Source organism: Ceratotherium simum, chromosome 28 (genome assembly GCF_057802395.1).
Source record: "Ceratotherium simum simum isolate JZ-2026a chromosome 28, ASM5780239v1, whole genome shotgun sequence".
NCBI lineage: Eukaryota > Metazoa > Chordata > Mammalia > Perissodactyla > Rhinocerotidae > Ceratotherium > Ceratotherium simum.
In genome coordinates this window covers 37,996,425-38,023,458 of record NC_141927.1, presented here as the reverse complement: position 1 = coordinate 38,023,458, position 27,034 = coordinate 37,996,425, and the positions used below count along the sequence as shown (strand labels likewise).

General features: G+C 40.8%; 1 long non-coding RNA gene and 1 pseudogene across 3 annotated transcripts; both read left to right on the top strand.

The window, feature by feature from the left end:
- Window positions 1-207: 207 nt before the first annotated feature.
- LOC147913364 (uncharacterized) lies at window positions 208-9,070 on the top strand. Of its 3 annotated transcripts, XR_015548853.1 has the most exons (5): window positions 208-905; window positions 1,643-1,820; window positions 2,294-2,355; window positions 4,807-6,601; window positions 7,213-9,070. It is a non-coding gene; the product is annotated as an uncharacterized LOC147913364 (long non-coding RNA). The 3 variants fall into 3 exon arrangements; XR_015548851.1 differs by having other exon boundaries at window positions 1,643-2,355; XR_015548852.1 differs by having other exon boundaries at window positions 208-910; window positions 1,643-2,355.
- Window positions 9,071-11,961: 2,891 nt separating this feature from the next.
- LOC147913363 (U2 spliceosomal RNA) lies at window positions 11,962-12,096 on the top strand (annotated as a pseudogene).
- The last annotated feature ends 14,938 nt before the right edge of the window (window positions 12,097-27,034 follow it).

Here is a 27,034-nt window from a genome sequence, read left to right as displayed (position 1 = left end):
GATTACGTGCAGCCCACCAAGATAGTCCTGGATAGTCTCCCCCATCCCAAGGTCTTGGACCTTATTCACACCTGCAGAGTCCCATTTTCCATATTCACAGGTTCCAAGGTTTGTGCCACGGGAATTTGGGGGGCCACGATTCTGCCTACCACATTTACCAAGCCCTACCTTCTGACAGTTCGGGTTTTCTTGGGCATCAACAGGGGGCACTAAATCTTCGCTTTATAAAATGAAATACATTTGACTTTTAAAGAAAGATCTAATTTTTAAATCCTTGTATATCTTCCAAATTCAGTTGTACATTATCCCACTCATCAGAATGACAAAGATTTAAAAGAATATTATTACTTGTAGAAATGATTTGCATTCATGGTGCACAGTGACATCATCCGAGGCAGGCCTGGCCGAAACTGGCCCCTGCCTGGAAGGCTCAGACTTGCCTTTTGTCAGTGCCAAGGGATGAGCTGGCCCTGAGAGGCTGAGTCAAGGTAATTAATTAATGAAGTAATTAATTAAATTGCACTTCAGAGGTAGAGCATCTAATTAATTAGATCGTGGCATGATATCCTAACTGATCTTTCAGGACTCCTCTCTTACTTTATTTTAAGTTTTATTAATTTTTTTCTTCTCATTCCTTATCCCATCCCCATGCCCTCTCCCCATATGCAACTAGTCTGAGGAGTTTAGTACACACGTTTGGACGTGCCTGTGCGATCCCCTGGTGGACCTACACGAGCTTTCTCAGGAGCATACCCACCAAAGGGTGTTTTCCAACTTGCAGCCAAATGCATTCCTGATATCATGAAGACTGCCAGATGGTGTCTCAGAATGGCCATCCTAGTTCACACCTCTACCAGCATGTGAGAGCATTGTCTGACCTCCCACTTACTCCTACTCTGATGAGTGTAAGGTGATGTCTTGTTTTAATTTGCATTTCTTTGACTAACAGGAAAATTGAACATTTCATATACAGTCATGCCTTGCTTAACGATGGGGCTCCATTCCCAGAAATGCATCATTAGCCAATTTTGTCATTGTGTGAACACTATAGAGTATATTTACACAAACCTAGATGGTATAGCCTACCACACACCTAGGCTTTATGGTACTAATCTTGTAGGACCACCATTGTATATGCAGTTCATTATTGACCGAAACATTGTTATGTGGTACATGACTGTACTTATTAGCCAATAGAATTGAGGGCTTATCAGCTATGAGGAGAAAATTCAATACTCAGGACAGTTATCTGCTTCTTCTTGTATCTGAAGGAAATGCAGCTTCCAAAGACCCTGCTTAAAAATTCTTTGGCTGATGTGGGACTATCCTCTGAATTATGATCCTGGTAACTGTCCCTTCTCCCTTCCCACTCCACAAGTTCAGGGCTAGTTTTCTTCTTTTATGAATTATCCCATATTTTTAATTTCTTGGGACATTATGGCTTGGAATAGATTTTTGATGGGGACATTCCATTTGTTAGATTTTGTGATGCTGCCCCTCTTCCCACCGAGGACTTCCTCAAATGCACCCTGGCACATATAAATACATATGATGACATCGACAGCAGGGATGGTGTCTTTCCTGCCCGCCTTAACTGCATTGTGCTCCCTTCCCCTGCTTCCCTTTTTGCTTCTCCCACCAGGTTAATAGATCTCAGCCATGGACTCATATCAAAGCCAAATGGAAAGATCTTTCAAGCTTCAGTTACCCAGGCCCCACCACCAAAGACAATGCCCCAATTGCCTGTGGTGGCACCAGGCATGTGTACTTTTTAAATGGGTTGACTACAAGGAGAAATTGGTCTGCTCGTCCACATGGAGGTAAGGAGGAGTATGTCTGGAATACAGGAGATCCCTTAGGGCATTTCTTAGTACTACCACACCCTGAGATTAAGATGAGTGGAAAACTATAACAATCCAATCCAGGCAGGACTCCTAATGGCCCCGAGCCTACAGGAATGAAGGTTTGGATCACCCCACCAGGTAAAGAGCTATGATCAGCTGAGCTGCTGCTGAGGGCAAAGGGAATACAGAACGGATAATGGAAGAAAGTAATTATAAATACCAGTCATCACCAGTTGTGTGACCAGTTACAGAAATGAGGGCTGTAGTTAGCATGAGTATTTCCTCCTTATTTTGTTATGAATATATTTGTGTGTGTGTGTGCAGGTGTGTGCGTTTATGCAAATATCTTTGTTTTCTTCCTCTCTTATCCCCTTATCATGTAACATAGGATGTTTCAACTTTATATCATAGTATTTAAGTATTGTTAATTTTACATTATAGTGTTTAAGTTACAGGATATCAAGAAGCATAAACATCAATCAAGGACTTTGCATCCTCTTCTGGGGAAGAGGTGAGTGTGTTTTTGGTTGTATGCAGGATAGTTATCTCGTGTTAGGTGGAAGTATAACCTTGTTATTGTCTTCATTTGGAGATTAAGTATCGTTTCAGGAGATGTACATGGGTGCCAGGCTGACAAGGGGTGGACTTGTGACGGCTAATTTTATATGTCGCCTTGGCTGGGCCGTGGTGCTCAGATATTTGGTCAACCATTATTCTGGATGTTTCTGTGAGGGTGTTTTTAGATAAGATTGCCATTTAAATTGGTGGACTTTGAGTAAAGCAGATTGCTCTCCTTAATGTGGCTGGGCCTCATTCAGTCAGTTGAAGGCCTAAAGGGAACAAAAGACTGACCTCCCCTGAGCAGGAATTCTGCCAGCAGACGGCATTTGGACTTGAACTACAACATTGGCTCTTCCCTGGGTTTCCAGGCCCTTGTAACTGAGTTTAGTTATAGGTCTAGAAGCAAAGACGGGTGGTGGAGGTGGGCCCTGAGGAGAACCAGCAGTGTCTTGCGAGGCAGCTGCCTTGGGGAGGCCATTACAGTTCCCTCGGATAACTCAGGGTTAATCTCCTGAGTCCCTCGTGAGTAGGCACTGTAGTTGTCTCTCCCTAGGGGTCTAACTGCCAATAGTACGTGCTCAATAAATGTTGAGTTGAAGAAAGAGCAAGGGAAGAAAAAGATTATTTAAAAAAGTAAAATACTAGAAATTTCCTAACTAGTGGTTGTCCTTTCATCCCAGCACAGTCGGCTAGGAAAGAGGGACAATCAGTTCTTGCTTGCTAGAATCCATATGAAACAACCCAGCAGACTCCTTCCCAGGTCAGTGAGGCTGCTAAGGAGGAGGCGGGCTCAGTTCAAAACACCTGCAAACCTCACCCAGCCTCGGCTCTGCGAGGGAGCCACTGCCTCCAGTTTGGCCAGCAACAAAGGCTTTCATTGTTTAGGCAGCAGAATGTTTTTCCTTTTCTTTTCCTGATCCCTGCACAGAAAAAGCCCTAAAGAGTGCTTTCTCTAAGATCTTTGAAAGCCTGAAGTGTTCTGCCTGCCTCAGGGAGAAGAGAATGAAGAGTGGGGAAAGGGGGTAATTAGTCACTGCCTGGCACTGCTCCAGGGGCTGAGGGGAGTGCAGGCTGAGAGCAGAGGCAGAGAGAGCAGCCTCTCCCCGCCTTTATCTTTCTTTAGCTTTTGAATCTGGAGGCTCTTGGAAAAGGCCCAGCAGGATGTTGGGGGAGGGATGGGTGGAGGAGAGGAACAGGCCTGGGCGACCATCACGTTTCTGAAGCCCTTTTAGGGACATGCGTCCAACTTTCAAATACAAATACATCACGAGGGCCTCTGCTTTCTGCTGTGCTTGTAGCCTCCCTTTGTGGAGGCCAGTGAGAGTGTTAGGAAGTCTGTCAGCTCCTCTGACAGCCAGGACAGTGGCTCCAGTGTGGGCAGAGGCATACCATAGCTCCCTGGAGCTGGAAGAGATCTTAGAATAGTCTGGGGAATAAGAGGGTGGGAAGAGGAGAGGACAGCGAGGCCCAGAGAGGTGGTGTGGCTGTACAAGCTCCAACAGTGGCAGAACAGCCTCTTCTCCCTTCTTTGGTGGACCACTCTGCCACAGCTCCACTTCTGCCCACTCGGCCGTGATCACCCTAGCCTGCTTTGAGTGTTGCAAATCTGTGCTCTAAAAGCATTGCAATTTCCACCTCTCCAACCACTAGGTGGATCAACTGAGTCCACCACCTGCCTCCCTGGTGCACTCTGGAAAAGCCTGGGTCTGGTCTCATGTCCCTCCAGAGTGGCCCCTTGGAAGTGTCCCTCTCCCTTAGGTGACCCTTTGTCACCCCCAGATCACCTGTGAGCTGCCACTCATTTTTTCATCCCCTGGAACTTCAGGACAGGGGCTCCCTCTTCCCCGTGGGCTCGGGGCCTCCTCCTTCCTCTTTGAAGCTGCCACCAGCCAGCAAGGTGGTTCGGGTGTGTAAACAACCCATCCTGAAGCGGGAGGTGACTAATGGTGTCAAGAAGGTAGAAAGAAGATGTAAAGAGCACAGGAAACAGCCTTTTCTTTTTTGGAACTAACTCACACGTTGAACTCTTCACAAGGAGGGTCCCTCCCAACAACATTCTTGATTCCTAACCTGCTCCCCAACCTCTTGTTAGTTCTTCCCCACTAACACTTCCTTCTCTGTCCTTCCCCGAGCAAATTTCCACTCCCCTTTCAGAAACTTCACCAGTGGGTGTGGGGATGGGTGATTAATTGGCCCCAAATACCACTTTGAGATGGCCGCTCAAGTCTGGCAAGGGCCAGTTAAATGCTTAGCCAAGGCCCCTTGGACTCTGCCTGTTTGGAGGCTGGCGGGTGGATGAGGGGTTTCATTTGTTGATTTCTGTAATATTTGGCATTGATGATGTCAACAGTTGTGGTTCCAAATGTTGGAGAGTGACCCTATGACATTTGTCATTTTGCAGGGACACTGACTGAAATCGCCAGGGGAGGCTGGGTGGCAAAGACAAGGCCAAGTTGATCTACGCTATGCTTCTGCCTCCTGTGTGTCTTCGCACATACCTGTCAGCGGCCAAGGAGGGGGTTGGGCTGCGGTTTGTCAGCTCCAAAGCTGGTGCTCGTCATCTCTATGCTGAACCATCAGCCTCGTTTACTGCTGACCTGTCCCCACGAAGGGGGCTGGCTGCACTTTAATCCAACTGTTACCGTGGATGAGTCCCTGGAGCAGAGGAGAATGCAAGTTTCACATACTCCCTCCATGGTGGGGGCAAATCACGTCTGCCCTCTGGGCCCTCAGCTTCTCACCTGTAAAATAAGAGGGTTGGGCTGGCTCAGTGGTTCCCAGACCCAGCTGGGCATTGGAACGGGGAGGGATGATTCACACACACGCACAGACACACATTCCCACACCTCGCTGCAGACCATCGGATCAGCCCCAGGTGAAGGGAACAAGCAGAAGCTGTGTGTTTAACAAGGTTCCCAGGCGATTCTGATGCAATCCACTTGGGTGGTCTCTGGACGGGATGGCCTCTAAGCCCCCTTTTCCCTGTGTTTTTGCTCTCAAGCAGCTGACAGATTTGCAGCAGTAACCATATTCCACCAACAGAATGTCAGTGTACGGAGACTGAAAAACTTTTTTTCTGATTTATGAAACAATTTGCATGAAAAGTCCTGCCAAGATATAAATTAAAAGATAGATATAAAATATCTTTTTTTAAAAAAGTTTAAAAACAGAAGTAAAAAGTACAAGTTATAGTTAGTTCTTAATTTAGTATTTGAATATTTGAAATCAGAACTGGCCTATAGATTCATTGCAGGTAGAAGACAACTGTATAGATAGTTCAATACACAGGAACAGAGGGAGTTTCTTATAAGAGCTAAGTGAGGTCTCTTGACTCTGGTGAACCACCCCCCACCCCCTACAAGGAACCCAGGCCATCGTGGAGTGGGTCACACTGACCCATGTCTTGTTGCCTCATACTTCCCGTTTCCCGGAGCTGTTGCTGATAAAACTGAAGCTGGGCTATTTCTCACTGGACCTGAGCCCTGATCGGATTGCATATTTTTTTCTTTATGTTGCTAGAGAATGTGTGCGAGATAGCAAAATTGCTTTCAGGCTTGTACTGGTGAAGCTCCAACATGAACAATGGTCTCAACCTCTTTCCCCCTTACTCTTTCTTCTTTATTTCAAGAACATCCAAATTTGAAAGTTTTATGGGGAGAATAAATGAGTGTCCCTACTCCTACTCCTTTCCCCAAGCCCATGCCTAGAAATAAATCCCCCATGTGTGGGTAATGGCATCAAACCATTGGACTGCATTGGAAGGGCTGGAAAATCTTGACTGGCTAATGAGTTGCTCTCAACATATCTGGCTATAAAATCAGAAACTCAGATGAACCCAAGGGAATTGCTGTAGAAAGGAGATTTTACAAAATACAGTGATGTAAATCTGCAATTGTTATGTTTACTTGTTCACGGCTGTTTACACTGGATTGTGACTCCTTGAGCCAGGCATTGTGGGTCTTTTTGTCACTGTATCTCCAGGATCTGAATGGGGGTCAGGCTCATAGTAACAGTGATGACCAGCACGTATTCAGTGTTTAACCAGGTGCCAGGCACTGTGGTAAGTACTTACATATTGTACTGCACCCTCTAGTTCCCCCACCAACTCGCTGAAGTGGGTATTGTTATTATTATCTCTTTACAGACAGCAGAGAGAGATGAAGTAACTTGTAAGTAGAGCCAGGATGCAAATGCAGGTATGGACTTAAGTATTATACAGTACTACCCCTTAGTGTAGGCACTGAATCCTTACTTGTTGAATGGATGAAATGAATGAATGAATGAACAAGGAACATTTTGTAGGAGAGCCAAGGTGGAGGAGGGAGGGAAGGAATTTGTAAGGAAGCCAGAAGGATACTCCACACATCTGAAAGTTAGGACTCAGCCTCACGCTGTGTGACAGGGGAATTCTAGTGTCTGTGTGCGCAGAGTCCTCCTGCTGAGACACAGACTTGCTGACAACATTTGCCAGATTAAGTTTGGCCGAGAGAACCTGGAGAGGAGGTCCAGATTCTCCAATGTTGTCAACAGAGATTGACACTATATTAGTTTAATTTAGAAATATACAAAATGCTTTTCTCTTTGTTGGGGAAAAGAGGCTGGGGGGCTGAAAATATCCTCTAGGGATTTTGTATTGTAGTACCTAGACCCGTTATGGGTTGAATTGTGTCCCCCAAAAGATACGCTGAAGTCCTGACCTGGCTAGCTGTGCGATTTTATTTGGAAATAGAGGTATTTGCAGATGTAGTCAAGTTAAGGTGAAGTCGTTAAGGTGGGCCCTGATCCAATGTGACTGGTGTCCTTGTAGGATGAGGATGGGGACACAAGGAGAGGGAAGACTGCCATGCGAAGACGGAAGCAGAGAGTGGAATTATGCTGCCACAAGCCAAGGAATGCCTGGGGTCCTTTGGGAAGCTGGGAGAGGCAAGAAGGATCCACCCCTAGAGACTTTGGGGAGAGCATGTCCTTGCTGACACCTTGACTTCAGACTTCTAGCCTCCAGAACTGTGAGAGAATACATTTCTGTTGTTGTAAACCACTGAATTTGTGGTACTTCTTTACAGCAGTCCTAGGAAACTAATACAGGACCTAATATTATTTCTCATTTCCGTGTCATCACAATTCCTGATGATAATTTCACATCTCACTCCCTGTGATCCTCCCCCCATCTGCCCCAAGGATGTGCACAAAGGTCAGAAGAAGTGCCTTATCTGTTCACACCATCCTGACCTGGATAGTTTTGGTAATTTAGTTTGAAATCCTTGAAGGGACTTCTTTGTGTTCAAATGCTGGCTCTTTGTGAGTTTGCTTATTAAATATCAGAAATGGGAAAATATGAATAGTGGCATTTATAGAAAAATTCCTGTGTGCAGGCTTTACAAGGATTTTCTCTCACCCTCACCACCATCCTGTAAGTTAGTTAACATGAATTCAAACGTCAAAGAAATCCACAGGGGAGAGAGGGACCAACCCAGGGGGCAGCCGATGTTCTGACTGACTCTCAAGCCAGGGTCCACACCAAGCTGCTGCTTTGGGGAATAGAGAGGGGAGAGAATGTGCATGGCACAGAGGAGGAAACGTGGTGGCTCTGCCACTGATGTGTGCAGTATCCAGCTTATCCTGGTCATAAGACCAGATTGTTAAATTTTCAGGATTTTTGCAGGCAGGTTGATGTCATTTTGGTAGCTTGAAACTGGTCACCGTGGGAGTATTTACACCGCAGAAATTGGCAAGTTTTACAAATCAGAGCTTTAACATCCCTCACCGTCGGGTTTACTGGAACAAGACTAGAGTGAGAGAGGGAAAGCTAAGAGAAGGCACCGCTGAGGCCCTCAGCCTGAGGTTGGCTATGAAGGGCTGGTGTGGTCCTGGCAGTTCTGAAGTATTGGGGCAGCTAAGGATGACATCATACATACCCAAAGCCACCAATGCTATTTAGCTTAGGAGGGGCCAGACCCTCCTGGGAGGTTGGGAGCATCCACTGAGGACCTCCTCAGTGAGTGGAGAAATAAAGTTGTCAAAGCTGCCTGTCCGTCACCCCCAAACTACAGCCACATGACCGGGGAAAAAGGGCCAATGTCTGAACTAGTTAACGGAACACTCTGGGCCTCAGTTCTTAATCTGTAAAACAAGAGGGGTAACAGTCAATGATTCCCAAGTCTGCCCCATCATAAATTACCCGTGGGACTTTAAAAACTCCCTGTGCTCACCTCAAATCTGTGCTGGCTGCCACTTCTTGAGATAGCCACCTGGCTCATGGCCCCCCTTCTTGGCATCTGGACCCTCAGCAGCCATGTCTGTCTGTCTAAGTGGCCCTGCCCTGTCACAGCTAATTGGTCCAGCTGTGGCCAGGACACTAGCCCGTCCTGGGGACTCTGTCTCCCACAAATTTGAAATTTTGCACTAAAATTCACTGATATCAGACACTACTGGTAACAATTTGGATCACTGGCAGCACCCTAGAGCTGTGTTGCCCAAGGCGGTAGCCATATGTGGCTATTGAGCACTTGAAATGTGGCCAGTGCAATTGAGATGGGCTTTGAGTGTAAATACTCCCTGGATTTCAAAGACTTGATATGAAAAAAAGGATTTAAAATATCTCAAAAATTCTTTGATTATATGTTGAAATGATAATATTTTGGATTTATCAAGTTAAATAAAATATATTATTGAAATGAATTCTTCCTGTCTCTTTTTACTTTTCAAAATGTGGCTACTAGAAAATTTGAAATTGCCTATGTGGTTGAATTTATTTATTTCCTCTGGACAACACTGCTCTAGAAAGATCCATAAGGCCCCTGGGGCGGGGTGGCTCCCAGCCTCCGCAGGCCTGGGTTATTCAGCTGTCTTTTCTTCCTTGAGCCAGCCCAGCTTTCTTCCCTCCTGTTCTCTTTTTGGTTTACCCTAGCCAGAGTAGTTTGAATTATTTGTAACCAAAGAGACTTTAACTAATAGATCCACTGAACCAATGTCTCCATGGGGTATTGTACAGATGATTCTGAGGCTCTGCCAGAGAACACTTCCAATGCTCCCAATGGGTCATGTTCGAGCACAATCTGAAATGATGAGATCACCTGGACTGCATCATTCCTGCATCCCCAGACCCTCCCCCTGCCTCTGTCTTGTGGGACCTTTAGCTCTGGCCACAGGAACTGGATTTGTGCTAGGAGGTTCTACTGGTCAGGAAGGACAGCTGAGTTCCCCAAGGTGTCACTTCAAGCTGAGGCTGTGCTTGGAGCTGGATTATGTCAACAGAGCCTGCAGGTTAGAATAATAACAGCTTTATTGGACTCTCCCTGAACCTTTAGGCAATCAAGGTTTGAAACAAGAACAATGTCTTGAAGCACGCACAATGATTGCTCCCCGCCCCCACTTCCCTCTCTGCTCCCCATCTGGCAAATCTGCCCACCTCCCTGCGTGGTAATTGGGGCATTTCATGTCTCTGCACCCAGCTGGAAACTCTGGCTTTGGAAATGTGGTTTTCCTAAGACATTTCAGTTGTTCCAAGGTGTGAGGTGAAACTCCCACAAAAACCTGTCAAGGGCTGGCTTCAGAGTGGAATTCTCAAGGTTAACTCACTGGGGTGAATAAGAATCATATGCCAGATTCAAACTAATTATTCCTTTAGGAACTACCCACTCCAAGCACTTTAATGAAAAATGATAGAAAGAGTTATTGACCTTTCAATATGGAGACATTCAGTTCCACCACAGAGCTAAGCATCTGCAGGGATCCGGCCTGGGAGGATTACGTCTGCCCCACCACGGAGACGCTGCAATAGTTTATCTTCAAAACAAGCAAAGAAAGTGTGTCTAATGAATCCCTAAAGCATGGTATGTACAGATGGGTTTGAAAACTGCCTTCGGCAATTTTTCATCCTTGTTGTAATGGGAATCCCCTGGAAACAAGTTAGAGATCATATGTAAATTTGACTTAGTACACTTACAACTTTCTTGGGAAGACTAGGAATGAGATGATAAATGAAGACATTGCAAAGTTAATAATTTGAGAGAAAAACCCTTATTAAAATAAAAAAAATGAGCTGCATATGCCATATTCACAGGAACTGCATGGTTTAATAAAAGGAAATAAGCCGCCAATGTGTTCCATATGCTCTGTGTTGAGTGGAAGACAAATGTGGGTAAGACACGGCCCCTACCCTCCGGGAGCTTGCCGTCCAATTGGTTGTTGAGACAAAACTAAAACGTGGAGAAGCTGCTCACATCGCCGGACAGACTCAGTCAGAGATAAAGAAGCAGTCTGACTGTTAAATGGGAAGGGGGATGGAGTGTGCAGGGGGAACAGACACCAGTTTCCAGGATGTTTTGGTTGTTATTAATTTTTCTAAGACAGTTAATAGCTAAATTCCCAACTTCTGCCCCCCTTCCCATTGCTTTCCCACTTCCTCCCTTCTCAGAGTTCACCACCATGCTATAACTGGAGTATATCTTCCCAGGTGGATTTTTATGACATATGCTTAAATAAAGAGCGGAAATAAATGTGGCAAAATGTGAACATTTAATAAATCTGGATAGTGGGTATTTGGTTCTGTTTTATCATTTTTCTGTACTTTACTGTATCCTTGAAATGTTTCATAATTTAAAAGATTGTAAGTGGGGCCAGCCCAGTGGCATAGCAGTTAAGTGCGCACGCTCCGCTGCTGGCAGCCCACGTTCAGATCCCAGGCGTGCAGGGATGCACTGCTTGTCAGGCCATGCTGTGGCAGCATCCCATATAAAGTGGAGGAAGATATGCACAGATGTTAGCCCAGGTTAGCACAGATGTAACCACAGATGTTGCCTCAGCAAAAAGAGGAGGATTGGCAGGGATGTTAGCTCAGGGCTGATCTTCCTCACACACACAAAAAAAAGACTGACAAAGATTGTTAAGTGAAGAGTATGTACAATGTGTATCTAATAAAATGGAGACGCAAAGAAAGAAAAGAAAGAGAAAAAAGAAGGAAAGAAAGAAAGGAAGGAAGAAAAAAGAAAGAAAGGGAAAAAAAGAGAAGAAAGAAAGAAGAAAAGGAAAATAATATTTCTGAGAATCTATGGGACCACAAGGTCACTTTGCATGGAGAGATAGTCAGGAAAGACTTTGCCAAGAAGGTGAAGAATGACCTGGGTCTTGAAAAATGAAGAAGGAGGATGATCTGTGTGGGAGGCACCCTATTAAAGAACAACTCTTGTCTGTAATACGAGGAGGTTGGTATCCATCAGCTCTGAGTTCTTATTCAAGTCTGACAACCTATGTTACATCCATTGATTCAATCCACAAGCAGTGTTTGGACACCTGCCATGTGCAGTCAGTAATGCTGCACACCGTGGGGATTCTGAGACGGGAACATGGCAAGGTGGCTGCCCTCCTGGAATCACCATTTCCATTTTCATCATTCATCATCCTTAAATACGAAGAATTTACTGTAACTTTTCATCTATCTATCTGTCTTTCGGTCAGTCTATTGAGTCTTATCTCTGCTATTAAACATCTTTTAATACGGAAACTATTTCTCATATTTCTCTGTATTCTCCACAAGGTCAAGAGAGGACTATATATAATCGCTTCTCGGCCTTTTGGCTAAGATCAAGTGTGAAGAGAGGACTATATAAATAAGTGGATATTCATTGAATACTCATTGATTGTTTGATTAACTTACTATTTATTTAAATAGTAATTGAGAAGCTATTACGTCCTAAAGCGCAAAAGGGAATATTCTGGAGATGCAAAGATAAAATAACCTTTATTTCTAAGGAGATTTTAGTCAGGTAGAGGAGATGAATTGGTATAACTCAATTACTGCAGAGGAGGAAGTGCTAAGAACCAAAAGAATAATACAGAGAGAGGGTTATATGTGTTAATTGATTGCATAAAGTGACACATACATGTTCAAGCTTCTGGTCTCTGTTAGAGGTATATTCAGTATTCTATTTTATATAATAGACAGGTGACTTTTGGGGGAGGGAACACTTAAAAATGCCTGGTACCTCTTCTTGTTAAATGGTAACATCTGTTTTCCCTCCTCCCCCTTCTTCCTGGGCCTCCATCACATATAATTTAAATTTACTTTTTAACATCAGAATAAACAGAAATAGAAACAGACACCATCAATTTAATTTTTTTTATGTTACTCCTTGGTGTAAATTTTTTCAAATTAAAGATTAGAACAAAAACAAAAATTTTTCAAGTTCGATGTGGCAGTAACTTATTCCTAACAAGCCAAAAGCTGACTTCAGATTCAATACTCCTACACTTGTGTGTGTCTTCTATGCAACAGCATTCTAAAAACGGAAAACAAGTCTACTCTAGTAGATGTTGTAGTGGAGCAGAATGTGCCACTCCAAACTGTGTCTCTTTGGCTTGATTATTTTTAAAAACAAAAGACTCAGCAAGAAACTTTGACCTTCCCCCTAACTCCCTAAAAGAATTTAAAATACACGGCCTGTTCCAGGAAGGAGCCATCACCACAGATAACTATAGTATAATATGAACTAGGTGTTCTAGACAGGGAGGAACCTAGCAAGGCCCCTTTGATCAAACTCCTCTCCATGTCCCATTGTCTGTGCAAGGCAGGGCAAACATTTGTTTACCAAACACCTGCTTCTCTACCTCCATTTGAATTGCCTTCCTCCCCTGGGAACTCCCAAACCACTACCCCTGACATCCTCCTTTGTCTTTAGCTGAAGATGCTATTTAAGCTGGTGGCTTCAGCCATTTTGGTTAGTTACTCAGTTTTCCTGGGTTTCTCCCATGTATACATGTTATTAAACTTTGATTTTCCCCTGTTATTCTGTCTCATGTCAATTTAATCCTTAGACCAGCCAGAAGAACCTAGAAGGGGAGAGAAAAATTTTTCCCCCCTTACCTTGTCCCTAGCCAGACAGACTCCCTGTGTTGGAGTGACAGGCAACCAATGTTGAGCTAAGGTCATAGCCTGTGACTTTTCTGTCATTGCAACCTCTGGCTTTCAAGCCTTACACAGAACGCCGATATTGGTCAATGGGTGTAAAAGTGATAATGATAAGAGTAATAATAATAGGAAACATTAATTTGGAGTGCTTACTATATGCTTACACTGTTCTAAGAACTTGACACAAATTAACTCATGTATCCTGACAACAACCATATGAAGTGGACACTAATTTGAAAATACAGAAAGAAAAGCAAATAAAAAACACTGTTTTCTTTTTTTTGTTAATGTAAAAGTCATTTTACATTATTTGAAAACATTTCATATTTTTCTTCTGTTGATCCTGAGTCAGTCCACATGCACGGGAACTTGCCTGTTCTTTCTGTAGCATTGTCGGGCTTAAATTTATTTGAACACACATATGTCAACTACTGGCAGAGAAAATAAAAGGGTTGATAGGCTGTACTGGCAAATACCGAGAAAGGCACTATATGTGCCTTTGACAAGTTGTAGAATGCAATCTTTCTTTCTTTCTTTCTTGATAATACTCTTCTAGAACTTTTTTTCTTTGCTGGGAAAGATTCGCCCTGAGCTAACATCTGTTGCCAATTTTCCTCCTTTTTCTTTCCCTCCCCAAAGCCCCAGTGCATAGTTGTATATTCTAGTTGTAAGTCCTTCTAGTTCTTGTATGTGAGCTGCAGACACAGCATGGCTACTGACAGATGAGTGGTATGGTTCTGCGCCCAGAAGAACTCACGCCACCAAAGCAGAGTATGCTGAACTTTAACCCCTAGGACATCAGGGCTGGCTCTAGAACTTTTTTTGCAAACCTTTTTGCAAAGCAATACTTTGCAATAATTCTTTGCAAGTATTTTAAACTCTCTGTTTATGACGTAGATGTTCATATTTAATAGAATGTTTTTTTGTTTTTGTCTTTTAATCTAAGCACTGAATTTGGGAACCATTCACAGACAAGAAAAAGCCTAATTTTGTTCTTTGATCATGGTGATGTGAAAAACAAAGTGTTGGTTTCTTGGGAAATGCAAGGATCACAGCCTTCTCTAACCACAGCTGACTTGCCTCTGAATACCCTGGATGTACATTCTCTTTTTTTGTGAAACAATATCCTCAAATTAATTGTTTGTTATTGATCCTTCACTTACTATTTAGAAATTATTATGGATATTGCTTTTGTTTGTTGATTTGTATATTTGCACAAATAATCACCTTTCAACGTTCGCATTGTGAGTTTCTTTGGTCCAGAAGTTTGTCAGGAGAAAGAGCTCAGGTTTGGGAGCTAAACCCCAACCCCAACCCATGTCACTGTGGGTAGGTTACTAGTTCTTAACCACTTTAGCTTCAGTTTTCTCATCTATAAACCAGCAACATGCTCACCTGGCTGGGGGCTGTGAGGAGGAAATGGGGTCAAGCTTGTGATGCACCATAGGGATTTAACACATGTTCATTTCCTTTTGCTTTCCTAAGTTATTCCTTCTGCAAATATAGTTCTTGGTGACTTTTTTCTCCTTAAATTCTACTGCTCCACTTACACAAGAAGCCAAATTAAATAAAGACCCTGTCTCTTTACCTCTTCATATTATTATTCCAGTTGTTTCCACTAATTTTTGAATACAGAAAATAATGATTACAAAGCCATGATTGTATTTTATAGCAAATAAGATAAATTTTTTTTTCAGGAAACAGGATTGCCAGTGAAAATGGTCTTTGGTTCCTGGAATTGAAGCATATTCTTTTACAAATCAGGTTTTGTGAAACTTGCACAAAGGTTAAGCATACACTAGTTTTTAGAGTCCAGATAATCTGCTCACCAGGTCTTCATTAGCTGAAGGACCCTGGCTAAGTGACTCCTCTGAGTCCAGTTTCCTTATCTGTAAAATGGGGTAAAATGTGTGTTTCATAAGGTTGTCGAGGGGCCTTAATGAGCTAAAGTGCTCGGCACATGGTGCAATGATTTGAATTTATTATTATTTTATCTGAAGATTAGCGAACAGTAGTAGTCTTTTAATTTTCCTCTGAGAAATCACTTGTACTGTTTTAGAGAATGTATGAGAAAAAAAAAATCACCTAAATGTGGTGCACTGGCCAGATCACTGCACTTGAAGACAGAAAGCTCGGCTTATCCTATTCAAACACTTATTAGCAACTTGACCTTGGACTGGACTCCAATCAGCCTCACTTTCCCCACTTGGAATTTGGATACGATATTTGTTGTGCCCACTTTGCAGTTTTGTGGCTCTCGGAGGAGATAATTGATTCGAAAGCATTTTGTCAATTGTTAGGTACTGAACCAAACATCTAGTGAAGAATCTTCTGAGGATCTATTCTCCACAGAAAAAAGAGCTCGGGCTTTGGGGCCAGGTTGTCTGGAGTGGGATGTCAGTTTCTCCACTTGCTGGTTGTATGATCCTGGGCAAATTTTTGAACCTTTCTGTGGCTCAGTTTACTCATCTGTAAAATGAGGATAATAACATCTCATGGGATTGTGGTGCAGATAAATGAGTTAACACAGCAAAGCCCTTAGAATAGTGACTGATATATGTATGAGATAAATATTATTATATTCTCTATTTTAAAATGGAAAAGTAGGGCTACCTTATCTCTATCACGCCTTCTAGTTTAAACATTCTTTGAGGTTTACTTATATCTTACTTTCTAGAACAAGAAGCATTTTGAATGTTCCAGTAGTTTTTGTAGCAATGGTATTCCCCCAATAGCATTAAAGTTCAGAAAAATAGATTTTTGGAAATTCCTGATTACTTAGTATTGGGGTGAAGTCCCCAAATTCCCATCTTCTGCCATTTAATACCATCTACCTAACTTTCCAGGAACTTATGTCTGGCCTCAACTTTGTCTTGTGGTAGGTCTATGACTCCCCAACTGTGTGCCAAGGCACCTAGGCATCACAATGAATTCCCACAGGAGCACTGTGGGCTATTGTGAAATTTGGGGGAAACTTGACATCTGTCAAATACTTTATGATTTACTCACCTCATGAGATACTGACTTGAGACAGTCCACAGTTTCAATGTGATTGCACTAACTCCTTTTGATGATATTGTGTCTTTGCGAAGCTGTGTTTTCTGAGGTAGCTGCTGAAGGCTAACGGTATGTTCCACCCCAAAATATGACTGTAGGAGTTCAGGACATGTCACCCCAGAATATGCCACTTGGGCATATTGATTACTGAGCTGTAGGAACTTGAACAACAGTGAATGCAGGGAAATGCTTTCTCTGAATTCCCCTTTCTACCTAAAGACAAATCAACCCAAAAGAAGTCAATTGTTATAAATCCCCTCCCTGGGAGTTTTATCAACCAGAGAAGATGGACTCTTACCATAGGAGAGGAGACTAGAAGTCAACACTTCACCCAGACAAACTTTATCACAAACTGCCATATCTCCCTTTTATTTTCCTAAAGGCCCATTCATCTTCCCTAAAAATCATTTACTTCCTCTAATAGTTTTATGTCCTCCCTCCCTTTCCCTATCAAGATCGTATTTAAGCCTGAATTTTAACCACTTCAGAGAGTTACTCATTTTTCCCTAGATATCTCCCATGTATATATGAGGTATACATGTTAATAAACTTCTGTTTGTTTTCCTCTTGTTATTCTGCCTTTTATTACAGGAGTCTTTGCTAAGAATTCAGAAAGTAGAAGGAAAATTATTTTTTCTTTCGTATGCTGATAAAAATGAAGTATGATGTGAAAAATGAATGGGGAACAGGGAATGAGGGTGGGGGTGCCCAAGAACATGTGCACAGTGAGCATACATCCACTAGTAAGCAGTTGTGGCTAAGAATGAAGTATTATTTTTCTTCAATTTATGTGTATTATTTTTTCAATTGGCTAGTAAGTTCGTAAAATATATATACGTATTAGGTTGTTTGGGAGCTATTTAATACACTAATTGTTAGTTACTTCTTTTCGCCTGGAATGCTGGAAAAACATTGCTGAGACACTGAGGGCACCATGAACCTAGTAAATTTGGGAACCTCTGGGATAGATCCTTCAGTTTCAGGATTTTCTTTGAAAAAATCACACGTGCATGAAATAGGGCGGTGCCTACAGTTGAACAAGGCCCTGGAGGCTAATGAAGGCCTGAGAAATTTGTTTGTGGAGCCGAAGCTCTGCAAACTCAGATTTATCTTGTGTACACGTGCTTTGATAGTCCAAGGGAAGGCATAACATATTTGGAGGAGGTGGGGAAATCACATTTTCCATAATAAACTAGAAGCAGCTTCTTTACTTTGAAGTTTGTTCCCTTTGGCTTCTTGAAATTTTCTCTGCATTAACAATTTGTACTGATTTTAGCTCCTGATGAGCAACATTGTTTTGGTGAATTCTGATTAGCACATGAATACCCGACTACGGGCCTGAGGGAATGCAAAGCAGACACATTTGCAATTGAATATCCACTTAACATTTGGTCTGGAGTTTGAAGTCTCAATCAATTTTCACATCCCCTGCCTACTCCAGTGGGACTCTTGCCCAGATGTGAGTCCCTTGGGATGTAAATGTGTTATGCTCAGTTTTGTGCTACATCCTCTGAAGGGAACAGATAGTGAGGAGAGAACTGCCCTGTGAAATGTATGAAGGTGTGAACACCTTGTCCTCAGGCACGACAGTGACTTTCCTCTGTATTCACTTCTTTCATTTCCTATTTATCAAAATAATATGTGCCCGTCAAGTAATCAGTTACCAATGGAAAAGTTTATATTAAAGAAACAGGTGACATGCTCCTCCCCTCCCAAATCTCATTTCAATTCCCCCAAGAAAATCTCTTATATCTATTTTTTGAGGGTGTCTACTGGTTACTTTCATAACTATCGACAATGTGCTTATAGTGTACTTCCCCGTTCCTTGACTTATCAATTTTAGACAATATTTATTGATGTCTATGTTAGGAGGAAAACTTCCTCTACCCACTTATGTCTGTATGGCTGGGGCCTGTGAATTAACTGACAATAGCCAGATTAACAGGAGAAAAGTTTATTATGCATGTGGGACTAATTAGCAGTGAGTAACTTGCTGAATAGTCAGAGGCTGGTTTATATACCAACTCAATAAAAGAAGGTGTAGCTTAGGACTTGAATGAGAAAGTATAGAAGGTCTGTTGGTGTTTTGATGATAATGGGTAGCTGAATTCTCATTTCTCAATACAAAAGGCCAGCCTTCTCTCAAGTGGGAGACTCCTTCAAAGGGGGTCAGTGTCAGCTCTATTTTTGGGGGGCTCTGCTTAAGTTTAGGTAATATTTCTTTCTGTGGCTGCTGATTGTTCATATAACTTCAGTTTAAAGTAATTTTCATACCACTTTGGTGGACTGTCAATTCCTTCATTCCCCCCATTTGAAACTTCCCAAGAAGTTTCACAAACCAGGAGCTGGGTTGATTGCTATAAAGAAAAGACTCAGGTTAGAAAATGGGAGATGAGCAATCCTCAAAGGGAAAGAAGAACGTAGATTAGAATGCGGAAAAACAAATATTAATGATTGGAACAGACTATAAACCCAGTTTCTGAATCCAGAGTGTTAAACATTGTGTTCCAAGCATTTTTAGATGGTGGAGTGAGGACAGCAGTGGCAGTTTGATGGACTTTGTGGGTTTTAGTTTGAATGTCTTTGATGATGGCATCCCATACACGATCTGTTGTGGTGCTCAGTCCTTTGAAGTTTCTATCAAGTCAACCGGGTTCAGCTTGCAGGGCTTTTTCAGATCCTTGGGTAAAAGGGCAGTTATAAGACAATCTCAAATTCCAGTAAGGATCTTGGCAGTCAAGGTTTAGTTTTTGGTGATACCAAGTCAGCAGGGTGGGAGAAAAATTGAAGATGTTAATTTTCAGGTTTGTAACCAGATATTGAAGGAAGCTAGGAAAATACAGAATTTGGTAAGGACCAACAAAATGTGTAAGATGGCATGATCCAGTCCAGTTTATAGGTAGATAATAAAACCTCAAAGAAAATAAACAGGACTAGAATCTGATTAACTCACAAGAGTATTATAGTTTTCTGTTAAGACATAAGTTCTCTCTACAGTCACCTTCTTCTTTGATAAAAGATAATCAAAGTCAGATTATTCTTATTTACAAAATAAGTCTGGTCTCATTAAGTTTGGCTTGATTATTCACATAAGTGCAGCAATAATAGTAAATGACCAGATAGGCTATTTTAAGTTTGCTTTGCTGGAACTTTTATAAGGAATCTCAGATTGTACTTGTAAAAGCTTCTTGAAGCTAGGAAGCCAAACCAAGAACTTGCCATCAAACTTCACCTGTGGTACCTATAGATTTGGAGGAATTCCTCTCTTCTTGAGGTCCCCAAAATATCTTCAAGTTCTTGGGTCTGCCAAGAAGTGACCTTCCGTAGTCACCTGTAACTCAGGTACCAGGCTGATATTTCCAGGAGGACTTTGTAAGCATTGGCTCCATAAAGTCAACCTTAGTTCCATAAAACTCTCTGGTCATACCTGATTCTATGCACATCATTCTCAAATATGACATTCTAGTCAAAGCTTTCATTATGTAACTAATGTTTCTAATCATGTCCTAACACCAGGAGGATAGATTCTTATCGAACCTATGTAAATAATTATATTGCCATGAAAATAAGAATACTCAATAAGAGTTTCTGAATTCTGGAGGAATCGAGCAGAGACACAAGATAAATGTTTCATTTCTGCTTCCAAAGTATATTCTACTAAATTGTTATGATTTATAGATAGCTTAAGAGAAAAGAGGAAGGGGCTCCTTATATCCAGAGAATAGAACATTAAAGAACTAGCAGTGTTCCAAACAAAAGCCATAAAAATCCTAATCATTCTTCATCAGTTCATTTACTCCCATGTAATTAATTTTTATTCTGCTTGATCTTAGGTTAGCAATTTCATGAACTCACTGGCTTCTCCACTAGAGTTTTTGGAAATCGTGACTTAGTCCAGTGGTGTGATCTCAAGGTTATTTAAACAATGCTTTAGAAATCTGTACCCTAGAGTACCTGGCATAGTCCTTTTTGTGGGTTTCTGAAACACTTCCTTATTGTTGAAGGTGAAGCACTTTGGTTTGTACCCAATTGCAAATATTTTCAGAGAATAACTAGACTAAAACAATAACTACCATAAATGACAAAATACTTAAAATGGCCATGGTTAAAGATCTGATGAGAGTTCATTATAAAAATAATGCAATTGACTACGAAATTTGGTTGTTTCTGTGATATACGACATTTTAAATAATAACTGGAACTATGACCGATAGCACTATACCCTTGTTGTCTACTATCTGCAAAGCAGCATGAGAACATATCGTGGACAGCAAGGTCATTGACAAATTTCTAGGAACTTCATATAATTCCTGAAATATTTATATAAATAACATTTAACCATACAAATATAACCCAGAGAAGATTAAGTATTTCTTCTTATTTGACAATGCTTTTCATACAATTAAACATATCAAATAAACCTAATTATGTTCTAACATTTCTGTTTTTATAAGGCGAAAGAAAAAATCCTTTGAGATTTTCTGGGGAGCCTCTGGGAAATCTCAAAGTCAGCTCGAGGTCAAGATTCCATCTAGGATTTGATGTCAAGAAGGCAAAATATCAAACATTGTAAAAAATATCACAAGTTTTGAAGATTTGATTAAATAGGATCACAGGGCACTGTGGAAAAATACTTAGTTATCTATTTAACCAAAGTGACAATAAAAGGTTTTAAAGGTAAATATAGGAGGTAACATGTTTAATTAAAAAAATACCTTAGCTCTTTAAACAATGAGAAAATTTGCTTCTCTTAAATAATAGATGACATGATAAAGACAACACAAGAAATTATCGTGATAAGACACAGAATCTGTTTTCTAGTGGATTACTTAAAAGATAAAGAAAAATCTTTTACAATCTCTTATTAAGAGCAGACCAACAACCCAAGAAATTCAGTCATTTTAATAAAAGAGAGAGAAGAAACTCTAGTTTTGCATCAGTACATTATTGATATTAAAGCTCATTTTAAAACCTTACAAATAAATCTGTTTAATCTTAGCCAGCTCGATCACTCTTTTTTTCTGCAGATCTTTTACAACTTTATATATCCATTCAGGTTTTTGTCCTACATTTTCCTCTTTCTAGAACAACCTTTAAATAACCTTTAAACAATTGCATTAGGACAAAATTACTTTCTTTTTCCCTTAACAAAAACACATCTTACATTCCTTGCATACAAAGTTGTTTTCCTCCACTCTTATTATTTCTAGTAGTTTCATTTACATATACAGATTGTAACTGTTAACCATTAGTAACCTTTATTATGTAGATGTGGGAGATCAAGATTTGGCCACCCTGAAATATATCTCTTTACCTTGATTGTTTTCTCTGAGGGACATTTGACCTCCCCCACTACCTGCCTAAAGAATTTGACATAGTAACTCCTTCCTGGAACAGATCTTCTATCTGATGGCTGTAATATAATGTAAAATAGATGTTACAATAGAAAAGGCATCAACAAGCCCATCTTATGTCTCTCTGGCCACATTCTCTGGATGGCCCTGCAAGGAGTTGCCAGACATTTACAATTATAAGGGAAATCTCCATTTGTAAAGGTATCTCCCTTTCTGTTTTGGGAAGAGGGGGGGATGGCCCCATTTCTAGAGGCTTATCAATGTGAAAGGTGAGGCCTTAAATCTGCATAATAACCTTACTCTTGTTTACTGTGCTTTAGTGGTAATCTCCTGTAACTGACTGCCCCCACCCCCAACATCCTCCTTTGTCATTGGCTGAACATGGTATTTAAGACGAGAATTTCTGCCACTGTGTTGAAAAATGCAGTGTCCCTGCTTTCTCCCATGTATACATGTTATTAAACTTGGTATTATTTTCTCCTGCTAACCTGTCTTGTTAATTATTTGGCCAGCCATAAGAACCTTAAGGAAAAGGGCAGAGGGATATTCTCCCTCTCTCCCGACATAGACAAAACTAGGAAGTAGACAATTGTGAATTGTCTGTCATATATCAGCATTTTGTAGCAGTTATCAAATTTTGTGAATATATATACTATCTCACAATTTCTACAGGTATATACTTCTTTAAAGTAAATTTTTTTTCATTGTGCAAAAAGAACATGTTTATTAAAAAATCCAAATATCTCTAGTTTATTTTTAAAAATAAGAAGTCAAAAGTAGATAAACTTATGTTCATAATGAGTGTTTTAGCAGTTTCTTACTTAGAAATGACTTAGATTTTTAATAAATATCTATTACTTAACTTAGTGTAACTCTAATGTTTCAAGTCACCAAAAAAGATTTTGGAAACTATTTTTTAGGCAGATATAACAAAACATAATTATTTTTCAAAAAAATTTTGTCAGAACAATGACAATTTAAGTTTATAAATTTTATAATCTTAAACGTCTAGTAGATATATTACTAGCTTTATTTGACTAGTAAACCTAGGTAGAATAAGAATGTACGCCTGAATTATATTTAACGCTGATAACTCTAAAGACATACCTGTTTTTATTAAACCAATGCTATCCAATTAGTCTTATTTAACCAAGATTTACCAGTGAACTTGAAAAGCATTTGGGCTAATTTCTATATTTCTGAGAATTTTAGGAATATTTTATTTATATAGGTGCTCATTCATTTTTCTCCAAGCCAATTAGAATAGAGTTCTTTTAAGGGATTTTGTGGATTAATTTGTCATACCATCTGAAGGTAGGAGAATATCATATATACATAATTACATAAACATACAGGCAGATGCAAATAGAGATCTTGTGGCTTTCATTCTAAAATTTTAACCATGAGTTAGGCGTAAGTGCTGTCATACAAAATTCACTAGTTTGTATAAGAGTTGGTTCTCATCTTTGCTCCTCTTTGTATTTTTATTCAAATTGTGTTTCTGGCAGATGGAACAAGTTAAGGTTATCTGCTCAATATGAGGGCTAAAGCTTTTTAACCAATAATTGTGATGAGTTTTTAAGATTTTCATTTGCTCTAATATGTAATCGTATAAAGGCTGTGGACTAAATTTTGGGCAAGGAGCTGAGGAGGAATCACACAGCTGTCTAGGTGTCTCCACAGCTCATCCTAGTGGATAAAATACTCAGGCTGTTTGCAATTAGCCTCTTTAGTTTTGGATGGCTGCTTTTGGGGGTCCCTGAGTCCCTTGAGGGCCCCTGATGGAGCAGGGGGCCTAAAGCTTAAGTGACCATAGGGAGGTTAGGGAAAACAAAAGGTATTAGAGGAGCCAGTTTGACAGATCTTAAGTTTTCTCGAAGAAGCTATTGAAGTTCTGAATTATCCTTAGTAAGTCATGCCAATAAGAAAGGAAACAGAGTTTCCACTCTGCTGGAGTGGCAGAGCATATAGTCAGTTAGCAGGAGTGGGAGAAGGCAGGAGGCATTAATTGACACTTACTGAGAGGAGACCTTGAGAAGACAGTTTTGGGTGGTAGAAGATTACATCTCATAGAGGAAGAGAAAGAGATTATATTGCAAGCTTCTTTTGAGTAGATGCTAGAGAAAGTTGAATTGAGAAAACTCCCGTTCCTGGTGTTCTATTTTATTTTATTTATTTATTTATTTATTTTTTGTGAGGAAGATCAGCCCTGAGCTAACATCCATGCCAATCCTCCTCTTTTTGCTGAGGAAGACCAGCTCTGAGCTAACATCTATTGCCAATCCTCCTCCTTTTTTTTTTTTTTGCCCCAGTAGATAGTTGTACATCATAGTTGCACATCCTTCTAGTTGCTGTATGTGGGACGTGGCCTCAGCATGGTCGGAGAAGCAGTGCGTCAGTGCACGCCCAGGATCCAAACCCGGGCCACCAGTAGCGGAGTGCGCACACTTAACCACTAAGCCACGGGGCCGGCCCTTCTATTTTATTTTTAATGATAAGTTCTGGGGTGTGACTAAGAATTGGCTGACCCTGTCAACTGCCTTCAATCACGGACTCACTATCCATGATACCAGATGAGTGATACTGAGATGGCAACTCATCACTATAAAGCAATGAGATAGGAATGGGTTTGAATTTAGACAATCATAGGAGAGCCAGTGACAGTCAATAAGAATGCTCAGGTCCCCAACCTGACAATTGGCTACTTCTGGACATAGACTCAACAATTTGTGTCCCTTAGCAGGGAAAAGCCAGAGAGAACACTCTTTCTGTCGTTGGGGCTCAGAGGAGGCCATCCCAAGATATGCCACAGTGGTATATCGATTATTTTGAATTAAAGTTACTTAAGAAACAGCTGGTGCAAGAACACTCTGACCCTCCCTTCTCTGTCCCCATGAAAGCAGGAAATAAATCTCCACGTGAAAGGTACCCTCCCTGCACCAGAAGGTAGAGAGACACCCTTATTGCTAGAGAGAGAAAACCCAGGACCAAGAAGGCTGTGTAAACAAAGTCTGCTCAGATTCTTTCCTAATTAAGCACCCAAACCTAAGTTTCTTTGTCATGTTGATTTCAAACAAATTTATTGTTTCTTTCTTCAAAAAGTATAAAAGCTGCCTGCTTTGGTTATTTTTTCAGGCTCATTTTTATGAGACCTCCATACATAAAAATTAAATGCTTGTTTCTCCTCTTAATTCGTCTTGTGTAAATTTAATTATTAGACCAGCCAAAAGAACTCAAGAGGGGGTCTGGGGGAAATTTCCCCTTCCCTGACACTGGCTTCCAAAGCCAAGCTCTCAGAACACAAAATAATAACAACTTTAGACAGCACAATATAAAACAGTAACACAAAAGGCAGTGACAGAGACAATGGCTATGTCTGGGAGGGACTGCTCCAAATCTAAGAGTCATAATGCCTGAAAAACTAGTTCTAACCAAAAATCTTATTCTGTAAATATAATTTTAGACAATCTCCCTTTAAAAAAAAAAAAAAAGACAAGAAGAGGCTCTGCCCTCACTCAACCAGACCCTGGGCAGGGATCAGGGAGTCTGATTGGTGAGAAAGCTGACTTTGCTGGCTTGGTCAGAGCCCCCAACAGCTGAGCTGGTGTCTGGGGGAGTCCCAACCATTCCGTCTTTGTTTCCAAAACTATTGGGAGGAAAATTTTTTCTCTACTCACTTAGGTCCAACTAGTTGGGGACCTGCAAATTAACTGGCAATAGACAGATGAACAGGAGAAAAGTTTATTACTCATGTGAATGTACTCTGTAGTGAGTAACTCACTGAATAGTCAGAGGTAAATGTTTATATAACAACTTAAACAATGGGGGTGGTTTAGGGCTTTAACGTGAAAATATAGAAGATTCAATTGATCTTTTTGATGTTGATGGGAAACTGAACTTGAACTTGGGGAGGGTCAATGGCAGCTGTATTTTTGGGAAGATCTGCTTAAGTTTAGATAATGTTTCTTTCTGTGGCTGCTGATCAGGCAGATGTTTTCAGTTTAATTTTCTTAGCACTTTGGTGGGCTGTTAATCCCTTCATCCAAATACACTAGAAGGTTTTAGCTAAGGTACACTCCACGCTTCTCTTTCCTGCTACCTTCTATTGTTCAATATCTGTGTGATTATTTTTGGTTCTTTTACTGATTAGTCTTACAACTTTGAATAATGTATTTAATCATTAATTCTTGTTTCAGCAACTTTAAACTCTATCCACTTTTTATGATTAAGATAGCAGGGATCCTGCCCTTTCCTTTCTCCATTTCCACTCCCACCTTCTATCAGTTACACTTAAGTTTACCATCTTCAGATTGTTCACACTTACTTTCTCTCCTGTAATCACAATCAAAGTTGATTCTAAAAGTTCAGAACCAATAAACAGTTCTAAGGAAATGCTACTAAATTTGGGCCAAGTGACCTCTAGGGAGGAGATGTGTTCCTACCTGTAGATCCATCATCATTCAAAGAAGAACGTTCCTAAAGCAAAATAAAGGTTTTTTTCTCATACTTTATTGTTGCTCCAAATTATGCCATAATTCATTTTGCCTCTCATTTGGGCCATGTTTGCATTTAGATTTTCTTTTTTTATATTTCTCATTACAGATGTTCCCTGACTTATAATGGTTTGACTTATGATTTTTTGACTCTGCAATGGTGTGAGAGTGATACACATTTAGTAGAAACTGTACTTTGAATTTTGATCTTTTCCTGGGCTACTGATATGTGGTTTGATCCTCTCTCGTGGTCCTGGGCAGGGTGGAGAGCGCAGCTCCTGTCAGCCCCGAGATCACGAGGGTGAACAACCGATACACTGACAACCATTCTGCACCCAGACAGGCATTCTGTTTGTCACTTTCAGTACGGTGTTCAACCAATTACATGAGCTATTCAACACTTTATTATAAAATAGGCTTTGTTTTAGATGATTTTATCCAATCACAGGTTAAGGAAAGTGTTCTGAGCACATTTAAGGTAGGCTGGCTAAGCTAGGTTGTTCAGTAGGTTAGGTGTAGTAAATGTATTTTCAACTTCTGATATTTTCAGCTTACGTTGGGTTTATTGGGATGTAACCCCAACATAAGTCAAGGAAGATCTGTCCTTTGTACTTTGTCTTTCTTTCATTTTTTTTTTTTTTTTTGGCTATTTCTTAAGTTTTTTCTAAGTTCTCAATATTATTTTTTATTTTATTGAATCTCCATCCTCCCTTTCCCCCTTTATTTCCTGGAGACCTCCTAGAACTTCCTAAGAAAGGATGCCTAGGGTATAAACCTTCTGACCCTGGCACGCATTACATTACTTTTAGTCTCGTCATG